This window comes from Euprymna scolopes, chromosome 26 (assembly GCF_053919585.1).
Source record: "Euprymna scolopes isolate OS-2025 chromosome 26, ASM5391958v1, whole genome shotgun sequence".
Lineage (NCBI taxonomy): Eukaryota > Metazoa > Mollusca > Cephalopoda > Sepiida > Sepiolidae > Euprymna > Euprymna scolopes.
In genome coordinates, this window is record NC_136507.1 from 61782527 (window position 1) to 61796650 (window position 14124).

Sequence of the window (14124 nt, forward strand, 5' to 3'; positions counted from 1 at the left end):
AAATGTTTATTCTTTACCTTCGCCCTACATCTTGCGGTATTTTTTTTTTAAATAATCTTCTTTCTTTTTTTTTTTACAAAATCCAAATATTAAGTAAGTTTACTCCTGGAGTTGCCCGGGAATCATTATTCTTTGCAGCAATTATACATAAAGTAAGTGTTTACAAACGCCGCGTTTGCGGGAAAAAATGTTCAGTGTATTTTGTTATACTATTATATACAAGAAAGAGTAATCTGTGTTTCTCGGCATCAGCGCTCAACATCTTAGATCAAGTATGTGCAATAATATAGTAGTATATTTTTGATATTTGTTTGATATATGTTTGATGGCGAATGAGAAAGTAAGTAGCTTAGCGTTGCCTGAGGATACTCTAAAATAGATATGGGTTTCATTATGTTATTAAGGGGGGTAGATAATAGACGCAGAGTTGTCCGGGAATAATTTAAAACAAATTACAAAATGCATTATATTTTCGAGGAAAAAATAAGAGAAACTTGGTGTTACCCGGGAGCAATAACCTTAAAACTGAAAACTCAAATTAATTATTAGCAGTATTATTATTTTCTATTCACAAAATAGAACAAAGATTAACGGACTGGGAAGAGATAAAAGAGGGATAAAAAGAGGAAGATGGAAAATTGTTGAAAGGTGAAAGAAAGAAAGATGGAAAGACGAATTCAAAAAGGTAGAGTAATAGGAGTTTTAAGATAAATATATTACACACAGCTACATTTTTTTTTACCTTTTCTATTTTGTTTTTAGGGACTCGGGCAACGTCGCATGGTTCTGCTAGTATATGTAGAAAATACTCTCTTGCATATGTATATGTATATAAATATATATATATATATATATATATAGAGAGAGAGAGAGAGAGAGAGAGACCAATAGACAGACAGACAGACAGACAGACAGATATAAATAATTTTTTTAATCTTACTCTCTTTCAAAACGCTATAACTTCTTTTTTTTAATTTCCAAAGACATTTTTTGTTCTGAAATAGAATAAAGGCGTACTTTTCATTACAACAAATATATTTTCCAATATTGTACTGGTATTTTATTCATTCACACAGAATGCATAGTTCCTACATTGTGCATAATTGCAAATAATTATAGACGAAAACGTTTTATCACACGGATATGCGTTTAGATATATCTCCCTCTCTGTATATATAAAAGTGGCCTTGTGTGTGTGTGTGTGTGTGTGTGTGTGTGTGTGTGTGTGTGTGTGCGCACGCGAAATGTCTGTACCCCTCTCTGAATATTTTGTCTACGGACTTGAAACTTGATATGTAGGGTATTTGGACATCAGCAGCACTTTCGGTTTGGTTTTTAGCCTATGAAATAGTTGATAAGGGGCCAAAAATGAAAAACAGTTGATTTTGGAAGAACTAAATCGACTAATTTCTGAGCATGCGTAGGTATACATTTTCAGTGTTAAGTAGCTTAATGTTCGCCCATTTCTGTCTATCTGGTGACAGCCCAGACGATAACGAAAAGAACTGATCGCTAAGTAACGACTGTGGCTGGAACGCTGAATGTTTTAGTTTCGAGTCGAGCTGATGGGATCAAATTCATTTTTTATTTAATTTTTGAGATCACCAATATATATATAATAACGGAGAGGGTGGGGGGCTTGCCCGGGCATAAAATACGCTTAAATATGATTTTTTAATTTTGTATATGTTATCATAGAGTCGTGATTTTAAAAGTAAAAAAAAAAAAAATTATGAGAGCCATCAGCAAGAATCGAAACCGAAACTGTAGCATTTAAAGCTGGTGATGTTACCACTCTACCGACGTGACATAGATTTGAACCAATTAAGAATTTAAAATTTTAATAAACTAAGATGAATGTGCAAAATGTAAAATGTTTTTTTTTTGTCAATTTTGACTCATTTTTGACCCCTTAAAAACTATTTAAACCAGCTAAAGACGGTCTGTAAAAATCCGATCATTTTAGGCCCGTATCGCCCTTATCGTAAATTAGCTAGATATTTTTCAGATAAATGCAATTCCACGACCCATATATAACAAAATTGCATTTTCTTTTAAAATAAATAGAAAAGAAAAAGGCTTTTAATACGAATATCAATACACAACAATGGTCATATATATATATATATATATATATATATATATATATATATATATATATATATATATATATATATATATATATATATAGTTTTAAATAATAGTCAATAGAGAACTTGCTCTGACATATTTAAGCGTATTTTACGACCGTCCAACGCCGGAAGGCTTACTAGTACACACACACACACACACACACACACACACACACACACACACACACACACACACACATATATATATATATATATATATTTCTGGAAATATATATATATATATATATATAATATTTTTTTACTATAATAATTAAATATATATATATTTCTGTAGAAATATATTTTCTTATATATACTAATCCTTATTAAAGAAGCTCAATGTAATTACAGAGCAATATAGTGAATAAATGACAAAAAACTATATTCCAAAATTCATGATGTTGACCATCTTATAATTTATTCGTTTAATTCAGTTGACATTTACAATTTCTGACAGTATCTGTTTCATAGAGCAAAATCAATCATTTAATTATTATATCAATCAGTGTATCTGTTATGCCCTTTACTCATCAGAAGAAACAGCAACAATCAATCCGTCAAAATGAAGTGTGATTTGAGATGATTACAGTCCGAAAATTCGGAAAAAAAAAAGCTGTAAATGTGTTTCCATTACGCCATTTTAAATTTCAAAAATAAAGTCACTAGACACAACTATTCGTACTAACATTCTCTATTAATTTATGAATATTCTACCAAAATGTTCTATTTGATAATTAGTAAATTTATTAATTCTAATTTATGTATATGCAGTGATTGATTTTGCGCTACAAAACAGATACTGCCAAGAATTGTAAATGTCAACTGAATTAAAGGAATAAATTATAAGATTGTCAACATCATGAATTTTGGAATATAGTTTTTTTTGTTTGTCATTTATTCATTATATAATATATATATATATATATATATATACATATATATATATATATATATATATATATATATATATATATATATATATATATATATATATATACGATTAGTTCTTTTTTGGAAAATGAAATCCAGCAGAGTGCTCAATTAAAAGGAAAATCCGAAGATATCCGAAAAATAAGAACGTATTTATATATTGTATTTTGTGTACAGAAAGTTGTTAGATGAGATAAGTCATTGGTACCGTCGGAGTATTGGCTGAAGAGAGCTTAATATGGATATCAAAAACGGTCCTAATTATCGGGCTTGAAACCGACGGTACAAATGATTTATCTCATCTAACAACTTTCTGTACACAAAATAATATATATATATATATATATATATATATATATATATATATATATATATATATAAATATATATATATTTATATATATATATATATATATATTTATATATATATATATATATATATATATATATATATATATATATATATATATATATATATGCATAATGGACATGAAAATAGGCTTTATTTTCTTCTTCGTTTACTACATTATAAGAATCTGAACGCCATAGTTGACCCGGCCAATTACAATTGACCTTGCTCTTTTCTTTTCAATAATATCACTGGTAAAACGAAACTTGCGCAATAAAATGAAACGAATCAAGTGAAAATTCTCTTTGACAAAAAAAAGGTCATTGTGTAAAGGTGAGAGCCACGTCAACTTCCGTTGTTGTCTTGTGGGTTCCGATTACCGGAAATTAACTACACATAACAATTAGTATCAGATTTAATTCTACAGCTTAGAAATAATGTTGGGTCGCCTTTTGGTTGGCGGCAAAATTTACATTTCAAGGCCTTCTAAAAGTTTGTAATATCCTGGAGGATATCCTTCATCTTTGTAGATGTCTTTGTGGCAACCGAATCGTGGAGTGATTTTGACGAACACTAAATAACAAATGCCTGTAATCACTACTGTCTTTTTTTCTCCGCTTTGTTTCGATTCGCGTTTTCCGTCACTTCATAAAACAGGTAAATTTTTAACCAGAACGTGTTAACTTAACGTATTTTCAACCAATAAAAATCGTTTCAAGCCACACTAGTAACAAGTCTATGTCAGAAGAATAAACCGACGCGAACTTAGAAATTTCTTTAAAGCGAGAAAACAGACAGCTAAAAAGGGACAGAATTCCAAACTGGTCGCACCTTGAACAGGAATCCAAAAATGGACGCTCACTCTGGTGCTTTGGCTACTAAAATTTGATTTTTCCTATACCCCCTTTCTTTTGGAGAGAAATAATACTAGTTAAGTAATGATAAATTAAATCCGGTGTTAGCATCTTTCAATAAAAAAAGAAGTTGACTTATTTCATGGCTTGTATTAATACATGATAGCATTAAAAATTGTGTTTAATTCTTGATAACATTAAGTTGTACAAATGGAGATTTTTGTCTAAATCTTTTTGTCTAAATTTTAGATTTTATTTTCCCGGGTTACATTCATTAAAAATAAATAATTGTTATAATTCTTTTTCTATCCTTTGCAAATTATTCAAATTTTAGTATGTTATTATGGATGATAACGATTACCAGTTGTCAAAATTTCAGCTTTTCACAGTTATTTCTAACAAATATTAGGTTGTCCCTTAGTTTTGGACGCTACTGTATATGATAAATTTGGAAAATATATATGACAATTTTAACCACCTATTAAGGCCCGTAGGCCACTCAAGAATAAGGGTTGAGTATTAGGTTGATGATGTGACAAGATCAGTTATAGTGGAACTTGGGTCGGGCTAGATTGTCTAAATGGACGATTTAATAGGAATTTGTTCACATTAGACTCGACGATAACCATATTATAGTCAGTCATAGTTATTGCGTTCTACAGAGGAACATTTTTAGGAAAAAACTCTGCTCATGGAATTTTCGTTTCTTTTTGGCCACAAAGGAAAAGGTGGTTTTAGGGGTTGCATCTGCAAGGCCCTGGTCTTTATCGGTCTTTAAAGTGTTGCCGTAGATGGTAGTATCATCTGCATAGATGTCGACGAATGAACAGAAGAATGTGATTTGGGAGGTCGTTGATGAAGATCAGGAGTATACAAGATCGTACGTGTTTAATTTTCGTTAGGATTCGTCACGCTATTGACAAGGGTTCACTTGATTTCTAATTCACCTGTTTCTTTGTTCTTTTTTTTTTTGGCGGGGATCGAGTTTCTCTTCTCTTTCTGTTTGGAAGTAATCTAGTTTTAATCTGGATGTTTTTCACTTACATTTTATTTTACATCGGTATAATTGTTTCTTTATTTGTTTATTAATTATTATTATTATTATTATTATTATTATTATTATTATTATTATTATTATTATAATTATTATTATTATTATTATTGTTATTATTATTATTATAATTATGATTATCATTTTTTTTATTGTTGTTGCTATTATTGTTTATTAGTGGGTTTTCTTTCTTTTTGTTTTTTTTCTATGTCTTATTATCCTAAGTCCAAAGTTTATTTTGTGTATACATACGTTTGTAATTTAACTTTTGCAGTTAATAAAATTTTAGGTTCTTTTAAGTTTAGGATTGCTAATTTCTCATTCAAACATAGTATAAACTTCTACATGTATTGGTCTGCCGTACTGTTTTCCGCTCTACTGTCGACGATCATCCACTTTTCTTGAGCTCCAATACTAGTTCAGTGTAATAAATGAACTGATGAATAAACGGATTGACGTATTTTTATGTACTGCCGAGTAAGTCTGATAAGTCACTCGTGGATAAGTGTTAATGAGTTTGTCAGATGGAGACTGAAACAACAACATGACTAGAAAATAGATTATTTAAAACGGTCGTTCAAAATTTGTTAATTGATATACCCATAAAAAGAATATATTTGTTTGAATTAGCTGAATGTTCTTGGCTACATAATCAAGTAATACAATCTAGTAAGTCACCTTAATGAACAGTTGTTCATAGTCGTAGCTGGTAATATGCGTAAGCTTTGGCTTTCGGCATATCATGTGACGTCCCTCATAGGATGCTATACCAGTCCGTATTTATGGTTAATACCAACCAACCATATTATTGTGAGGAGAAACCCAAATATATTCATATTCATTACATCATTACCATTGAACTTAGAAACGACCACGCTTTAATCAGCTCGGAAACAATCCCGTGCTATTGTGTAACATGGACGGATAGTTCTTGGAAAGAAATTTTGCTAATAAAAGTTTCGTGTAGTTTTAAGTACACAGAGATTATGTAACGCTGTCCCCACAAAACATGCTGTAGCTTCAGTCGCAAAACGAGATACAGAATAGAAAAAAAACTCGTTTTTTTTTTGTTGTGCAACGACATCCATTTCCTCATTCTCTCATTACCGCTATGATGCCATTGACGCCTTTTATGTGATCTCGAACGTTTTTCAAATATCTAACTTGATCTTGAACGTTATTCACTTCTCTAACGTGATCGCGAACGTTATTCACGTATCTAACGTAATCTCTTTTGTAAAGTCTTTCCCCCCCACTGGTGACATCATTTCGCATGCATTTGCATACGCGCGTCCGCGCTATGTTACAAGAAAAAGAACTTATTTACAATTTTAGCTATATAAGTTTTTATTTGTAAATATTTTACAAGGGAGAACATAAGTTCAGTCAAGCATCTTTAAACATTAAAAGACTGTTAAGTATCATAGTTTTAGAGTTTACTTCATAAACATTTGTATTTATGTTGTGGGTTATCCAAGACGAACCCGGACCCTTGATCGTCCTTATGCTAATAAAAATTAACTAGGCATTACTTATGCTGCAGTACTCTTACAACATCTGTGGAGGAGCTGCTGAGAGCACAATTTCCTGCATTGTTTTAAACCAGCTTCAAAATGTAGTAGCTGACGTCCTTTTCTCATTCTTACAACCTCTTTCTCACAGAAGAGAGGTCACGAGCCTATCCCTGCTCTATCGTTATTTCCATGGCAGGTGCTTGACTGAGCTTCAATCCAGGTCCTCCCATGTAAAACATTCGCAGCAAAAACTCGTCTACCTACAAACACTGGCAACAATTTCCCCTGCTCTCTATCTGTACTGAAAACTAAACTAAAATTCTATGAACAAAGTTTATTTTCAAGAACTTCCCGCCTGTGGTTCTCTATATCGCGGGAATGCTTCCCAGTTGACTACGACATACATAGTAGCTTTCACGTCCAACGTAAATAAGTACTTGCTGAGCCATCCTATTAAATAATCAAATTCTACCCAATTTCCACCACAACTCATCATTCCAGTGTTTTCTCACTGACCACCTGACATCCATTAACTCTTATCCTCGAGTGGCATTTCGGCCTTAATGAGTGGTAGTTCTCTTGTAAAAAAACTGTTCTGACTAGAAAGGAGAGAGACAGAGAGTAAGAAGAACGCAAGGACTTCTTTTCCTTACAACCTTACAAGAAGAAACGTTGATAGATTTTTCTCTATTCTATCGCTATTTTCACTCGACTGAACTTCAATCTTTGGTTCTCTCCGTAAAACATTCACAGCAAGAGCTCATATAATCATTGCCACTGCAATAACTTTCTTTTTCTCCTATGTTCACCTAAAATCCCGCGGAACTTCCGTAAACGGGAGCTCTTTTCAAGGTCTTTTATCTATGGAACAAATTATCGCGGTACTTCTTCCCTTGTCGACTGCAACATGGTCGTTTTCAAGTCCATATAAACAAATAGTTGTCGAGCAGTCATATTAAGTAAACAAATTCCACTCGTCGTTTCCATGAATGTTTTTTATTTTTACATTTGGCGCCAAAACCAATAGAGTCCAGCCAGTTTTTGAAATGCTTTTGTTTCTGTTGACTGCGGTATGTCAGTTCTGAGAGGTCCAACTTCCAAAACTTTGCCTTTGAGACGAAGAAAATTTATTGCTAATCGCCTGAGGCGCATCTACCAGGGAATGCCGACAGGGCTGCCCGGGTTTTTTTTTTCAACTCAGAGTGCTTTTCCTCTGAAGCGTTAGCGCTCTCTCTCTCTCTCTCTCTCTCTCTCTCTCTCTCTCTCTCTCTCTCTCTCTCTCCAATTCCACTCTCCAACCCTTGTGTCACATCATACCACCGTTGTAGGTAGATAAATAACAATCTCAAAGTAGTGTACATCATTTACTTGACGATCTCATTAACATTTATCCTCGATTGGCTTTTGGCTTTGGTATGCAGTGACTGATTAGCATATAAAAAAAAAACGAATAAGCGTATTTAATTGTATTTTTTTTTTGTGCGAAAAAAAAAAATGAATGGAACAGAAGGAAAGAAATATGAAAAGAAAGGAGTCGCTATTAGCGTTTATTAGCGCGTGTAAACACGAACATACATAAACACACCCAACTCTCCCCCTCCCCTCTTTCTTTCTTCCATCTATAACAGTCGTTTTTTATATTTATAAAAAAAAAAAAAAAAATGGCGGTTAGTGTTGTGAATGGATCGGCTATTAGTGACTGCACACCGCACGCGATTGTTTTCGGAGAAATAAAAAAAAATGAAATAAAAAACAAGAAATGTAGAAAAAAAATGAAAATAAACTAAAACAAACAAAAACAAAAGCAAAAACACCAGCGCCATTTTGACTTTATCTTTCATTCATGACTGAAACTTCTTCCGACAACATCCGAATCATCACGTGACGGAGTCAAACATGTGGGAAAGTGTCGAGGCGCTTCACTCTCAACATACCAAGCATTGTTGGCCCCAATTTTTATTAATTTTCTTTTTATTAAATCACTACCCCCTCCCTACACCTCATTATCCCAAATTAGTTGTTAATATTTTTTCCATAGCAAAAAATAGGTCAGACTGGTAACGACTTGACAAGGAAACAAACTTCTTGACCTCTTGGCTCGGAGCAAAGTGTTTTGTTGTTATTAGTTTATTTGTTTAAAGGAAATAGCTCCAGACACGACATAAAGCCATTTGATGTAAGGGAAAACCAGCCAACGATAACGGTAAGATGAACGCATTCTAACCCAAAAAACATTAATTCTCCCATTTTTTTTTTGTTTTGTTTTGTCAGAAACTTTTTTTTTTATGAAAAAGAATGCGAGAGTTACAGGCCGTCGATTTTTTTTTTTTTTTTTTTTTTCATCGGCATTAAAACCAAGAGAATTGATACTTAGTTCTCTTCCACCGCAAGAACTTAGACACCAGGGTCGGAGAGTGGGATTGAGAAGTCCCTAGACGCAAGGAAAACCTTAGAGGCTGTAGTTATAAGACAATTGAGGAGATGAAAGCGGCTGTGACGGGGGTCAATGACACGCTCACACAAGAGAACTTCCATACGGGCATTTCAGAAGTTGTTGGAATGGTATAGCAAGTGCTTTACAGTCCGAGGAGATTACTTTGAAGGGGTGTGCCTATCAAGTGTCCAAACAAACAAAAAAGTTTGGAAACTGATTGAAGGGACTTCGTACATGTATAGTCTCGGCATATATAAAAGTTCCCCAGACCCTGGAAAGCTTTCTCATAGTTTTGTTCCTGGAACTTCTAATTGTTAGAATTCCCTTCTATACACCCGTTTTTCTAATTACATCAACATGCCGAAATTTAAATACAATGTTAACAGGCATCTTACTACTTAACCCCCACCTCCTCTTAGGATGCCCCTCTAGGCCTGACTGTTTACATCTCAGCGAGTACGTGTCTTGTTTAGAGTGATTTAAAGTAAAAAAACAAAAACAAACATAAAATTGTCTGCTATTTATTTATTGTTTTTATTCATTATTTTATTTGTTTTTGTTTTTACTTTATTGATTTATTTATTTATTGTTTATTTATTTTTTGTTTATTTTTGAAATTTATTTCTTGTTTTTATTTAATGTTTTTATTTATTTATTTTGTAAATTTACTTATTGTTTTTTATTTACTGTTTTTATTTGTTTATTTTTTGGAATTTGTGTTTCATTTATTTTTTCTTTGTTTATTTATCTAATTTTTAAATATATTTATTATTTATTTACGCTTGCGTGGTTTATTTATTTATTGTTTTTATTTATACATTGTTTATTTGTTTATTCTTTTTGGTTTTGATTTATTTTTGTGTATTTATTTAATTAATTTATGTTTGTTTTTATTTATTATATTTCTATTCGGTTTTTAATTATTTTATTTTATTCATTTGAATTTATTTTTGTTTATTCATTTATTTATTTAATTTTTTATTTATTTAGTTTTATTCATATAATTTTTATTTATTTTATTCGTGTATTGTTTATTTATTTATTGTTTATTTTTTTGTTCTTCGTTTATTTATTTATTGTTCGTTTATTTATTTATTTAGTTGTTGGGTTTTGCTTAGAAGAACATAAATGCACTATTTTTACTTTTCAATAAATTATAATCCAAGACTTGAATAAATTTGGAATCAATTAAGAAATTATGTTATTATTTTTTTTTTTATTGTTGTTTTGTTTTTTTAATATTTTCTTGAAGAAACGAAGAAATGACCATGTTTGAATATATAATCTCGGCTGGAAAATGATTGGGAATATATTTACTCTTAAATTCTAAAGTCATTTGAAAGAATTTAAACTGTCAGATAGACAGTTCTTTCACAGCCGCGAAGAAATCAGAGATGATATGCACTGCGTAGTGATTTTAAGGATATAAATTATCAAATAGAAAATAGTTCCTGTTCACAGATCGAGTTTAAGAGCAAAGGTTAAGTATTATGGTTAAGTTTTGCTTCTGTAAAGAAAACATCGTCATTTTTCGATCGCACCGCGATTATGTAATTTTATATGAATAGTGTTGCGAACAGCGGCAGAACATAATACGTTTACCTCATACCTAACCTACACTAGTAGAACATAATACGTTTACCTCATACCTACACTAGTAGTAAATAAACTGTGAACATTTTTTTTTTTTAATTTTTAAGCCGAAAGTTTGCGATTTTTTTTCTTTATATCCTAAAACCTTTTAGTGGTTTGTTTTCCTTTCTGACTTTTGACAGATGAATGTCAAACACGAACGCCGGACGACAAGGCACTCATTTATGACGCGAACATATTTGCAACAGCATGTGGGAGGTCGTTAACGAGATGGAGACGTGCTTAACGCACAAACGCGTTTAACAAATATCTCCGTGAGCGAACCCGCATATAGCGACCTATTTTTTTCTTTTTAAATGTGTCCGCATAAAAAAGTTTTGTCCACCGTTGGTCAGTCAGACAGTCAGTCACTGTCCGTCACGTTTAAGTTTGAAACAACATTTTCATTTGTCTGCGTGTGGCATTTTAATTTTAAAAGAACATTTCTGTTTGTCTGTCACGTTTAAGTGTTAAAAACTTTTCGTTTTTCTGTCACAATAAGTTTGAAAAGAATTAAAGATTAAACTTCAAAGAACATTTCCGTTTGTTTGTCACGTGTCTGTCATGTTTTAAAAATTTCCGTTTGTCTGTCACGCGCCTGTCACGCGTTAAAACGTTTTCGTTTGTCTGTCACGATAAGTTCGAAAAAGAATTTTCGTTTATCTGGTAGACTTAAATTTTAAAGAACATTTCCGTTTTTCTGCCACGCTTAAGTTTTAAAAATGTTTCTGTTCGTCTGCCACGCTGAAGTTTTAGAGACATATTTGTTTGTCTGTCACCTATAAATTTGAAATAGAATTTATGTTTACCTGCAGTGCTTAAGTTTAAAATAAAATTTTCGTTTATGTATCACGCTTAAGTTTTAAATAGATTTTCAGTTTGTCGGTCATGCTTAGTGCCAAACTACATTTTCGTTTGTTTGTCGCGCATAAACGTGAACTATCATTTTCATTGTGATGTCATGCCAAGTCGTGCCGAGTCGTAGAAATTTCCAGGTTGGTATCTGGGGGCGCGTTAAACCAAGACCGTCTTAAAAGACAAGATGGCCGGTGGGCAAAAATAATTTAATCTGCTGACGTCATCACGGATAGTCCTTACCGGTGACACCGGTAGTCACCGGTAGGCACTCGGAACGTCTTGAAGTCAGTGTAATATTTCTTTTTTTATTAAAATGCCTTCACGGTGCATCGTTCCAAATTGCTGAGGAAATTATCGTAAAGGACCAAAAAGTGACAGTATTTTCATTTCCGAAAGATAAAGAATTACAATGCAGTAAAAAAAAGATTTTACACCATCTCCATTCAGCAAAGTAAGTTTTAACGTGCTCCCCCCTGTATTTAACACGATGTAACTATAATTTAATTCAATATTATCATCCTAATTTTTTTACCATTCAAAAGAAGAAGCTTCAAATAAATTGCTAATATTAAAAAAAAAATTTTACAGCATACAAAACTAATGAAAATGCGAGACAACATCGACTCTTTAAAATACGTTCTTTTGAAGAGACGATTTTTTTAAGCTGTTTTAAAAATCTAGCAAAAATTAATTTTCCTGAAATTTTTCAATATTTAAAAATAAATTATGCCGGCTGATAAAATTTTTAAACTTTTTTTTAAAGCTAGAAAGATAAAAATACTTATTTTTATGAAACTAAACTAAAAAAAAAAAAAACGCGCGTTCACTCGTGGTCTTTTCATTTCATTTCATTAACGTAATTGGGTTTGTATTACTGTACACATAGATTCGAAAAAGTTGTCAAAAAACAAATATATAACAAATAAATGTTATCAAAGGTAAGATAAGTTACTTTTCTGCCAAACTGGATATATTTTTCGTGTTTTTATTCAATGTAACATGTTTATTCAGCCCGAAAAACATACAGTGTTTACCGATGTATTCGAAAATTCAAGATGGCGTCTGATTCTCTCTTTAACACGGTAAGTTTGGGATAAGGTGTTATAAATAAAAAACTATACAACATACTATTAAAAACCCGCCGAATATATGTCAACCTATGTCACGGTAACATATATTGAGCGAGTTTTTAACAGTATTTTATCCGGTTTTGTATTTATAACACCTTTTCCCAAACTTACCGTGTTAAAGAGAGAATCAGACGCCATCTTGAATTTTCGAATACATCGGTAAACACTTTGTTTTTCGAGCTGAATAAACATGTTACATTGAATAAAAACACGAAAAATATATCCAGTTTGGTAGAAAAGTAACTTATCTTGCCTTTTGATAACATTTATTTGTTATATATTTGTTTTTTGACAACTTTTTCGAATCTATGTGTACAGTAATACAGACCCACGTATTTTAACAAACTGAAAATATGGATATAAAAAAATGATTTTGCATGTTATTTTTGTTATGTGGTGAAATAATCTTAAATAAGAAACATGATTTTTTCTTTAGGTTAATTATTTTTTTACTGTGCAATATTTCATGCATTTATTAAAAATATTGTTTTTGATTTTGAAAAAATATTGTGGTTCATTTGGATTAAAAAATATTCATTTTGATTAAAAAATATTCATTTTGATTAAAAATTATTCATTTTGATTAAAAATTATTCATTTTGATTTAAAAAAAAATATTGTTCATTTTGATTAAAAAATATTCATTTTGATTAAAAAATATTCATTTTGATTAAAAAAAATGTTTAATTTTAATATTTGTTTATTGTCTTAACTCATATCAAATGTTTTGCTTGTGTTCTGCTTCAAATATTCATAATCTTACATGCATAATTTTCATTTTATTATATTAAATAAACTTCAAGTTTATTTCAAATCAAATCGTGTTCCTTCACTTTTTAAAATGTAATTTATAAGTAATTAAAGAACGCATTCTAATCTTTAAAATCTATAATACAACGAAATATTCAATTGCTTATAATATACTTAAACAAATAACTTGTGTTTTTTTTATTATTTTTTTATTATTATTAATATTAGATGAGTTTCAGTATAAATCATCGTGTTCTTTCTTTATTTCTTTATTTTAATCCAATTTTGAAGTTTTGTAACGCTGTCTGTAAAAATTACTGTTGATTATTGACAGTCTAAGAGTTCCACATATCTTGCTTGTTGGGACCTCGGCGATGACGTCATTTTTTAAGCTGGCCGGCCATCTTTATAACGAAGGCCACGGTTAAACCCACGGAGTAAGGAGGGGGGGGGATATACAACCCCCGAATCAAGACGTCTTTACTTGTTTT

At 31.3% G+C, this 14124-nt stretch overlaps 1 protein-coding gene and 2 long non-coding RNA genes across 4 annotated transcripts in view; 1 reads left to right on the plus strand and 2 right to left on the minus strand.

Moving 5' to 3' along the window:
• LOC145248109 (uncharacterized) overlaps positions 1-14124 on the minus strand; it is a 439133-nt gene that overhangs the window by 333769 nt on the left and 91240 nt on the right. The window lies entirely within an intron of this gene.
• The window catches only part of LOC145248111 (uncharacterized), a 135333-nt gene that overhangs the window by 91737 nt on the left and 29472 nt on the right, over positions 1-14124 (plus strand). The gene's annotated exons all lie outside the window — the stretch shown is intronic.
• LOC145248108 (uncharacterized) lies at positions 5507-12720 on the minus strand. Its single transcript, XR_013863326.1, has 2 exons — positions 10906-12720; positions 5507-10865 (listed from the first exon to the last, which is right to left on the minus strand). It is a non-coding gene; the product is annotated as an uncharacterized LOC145248108 (long non-coding RNA).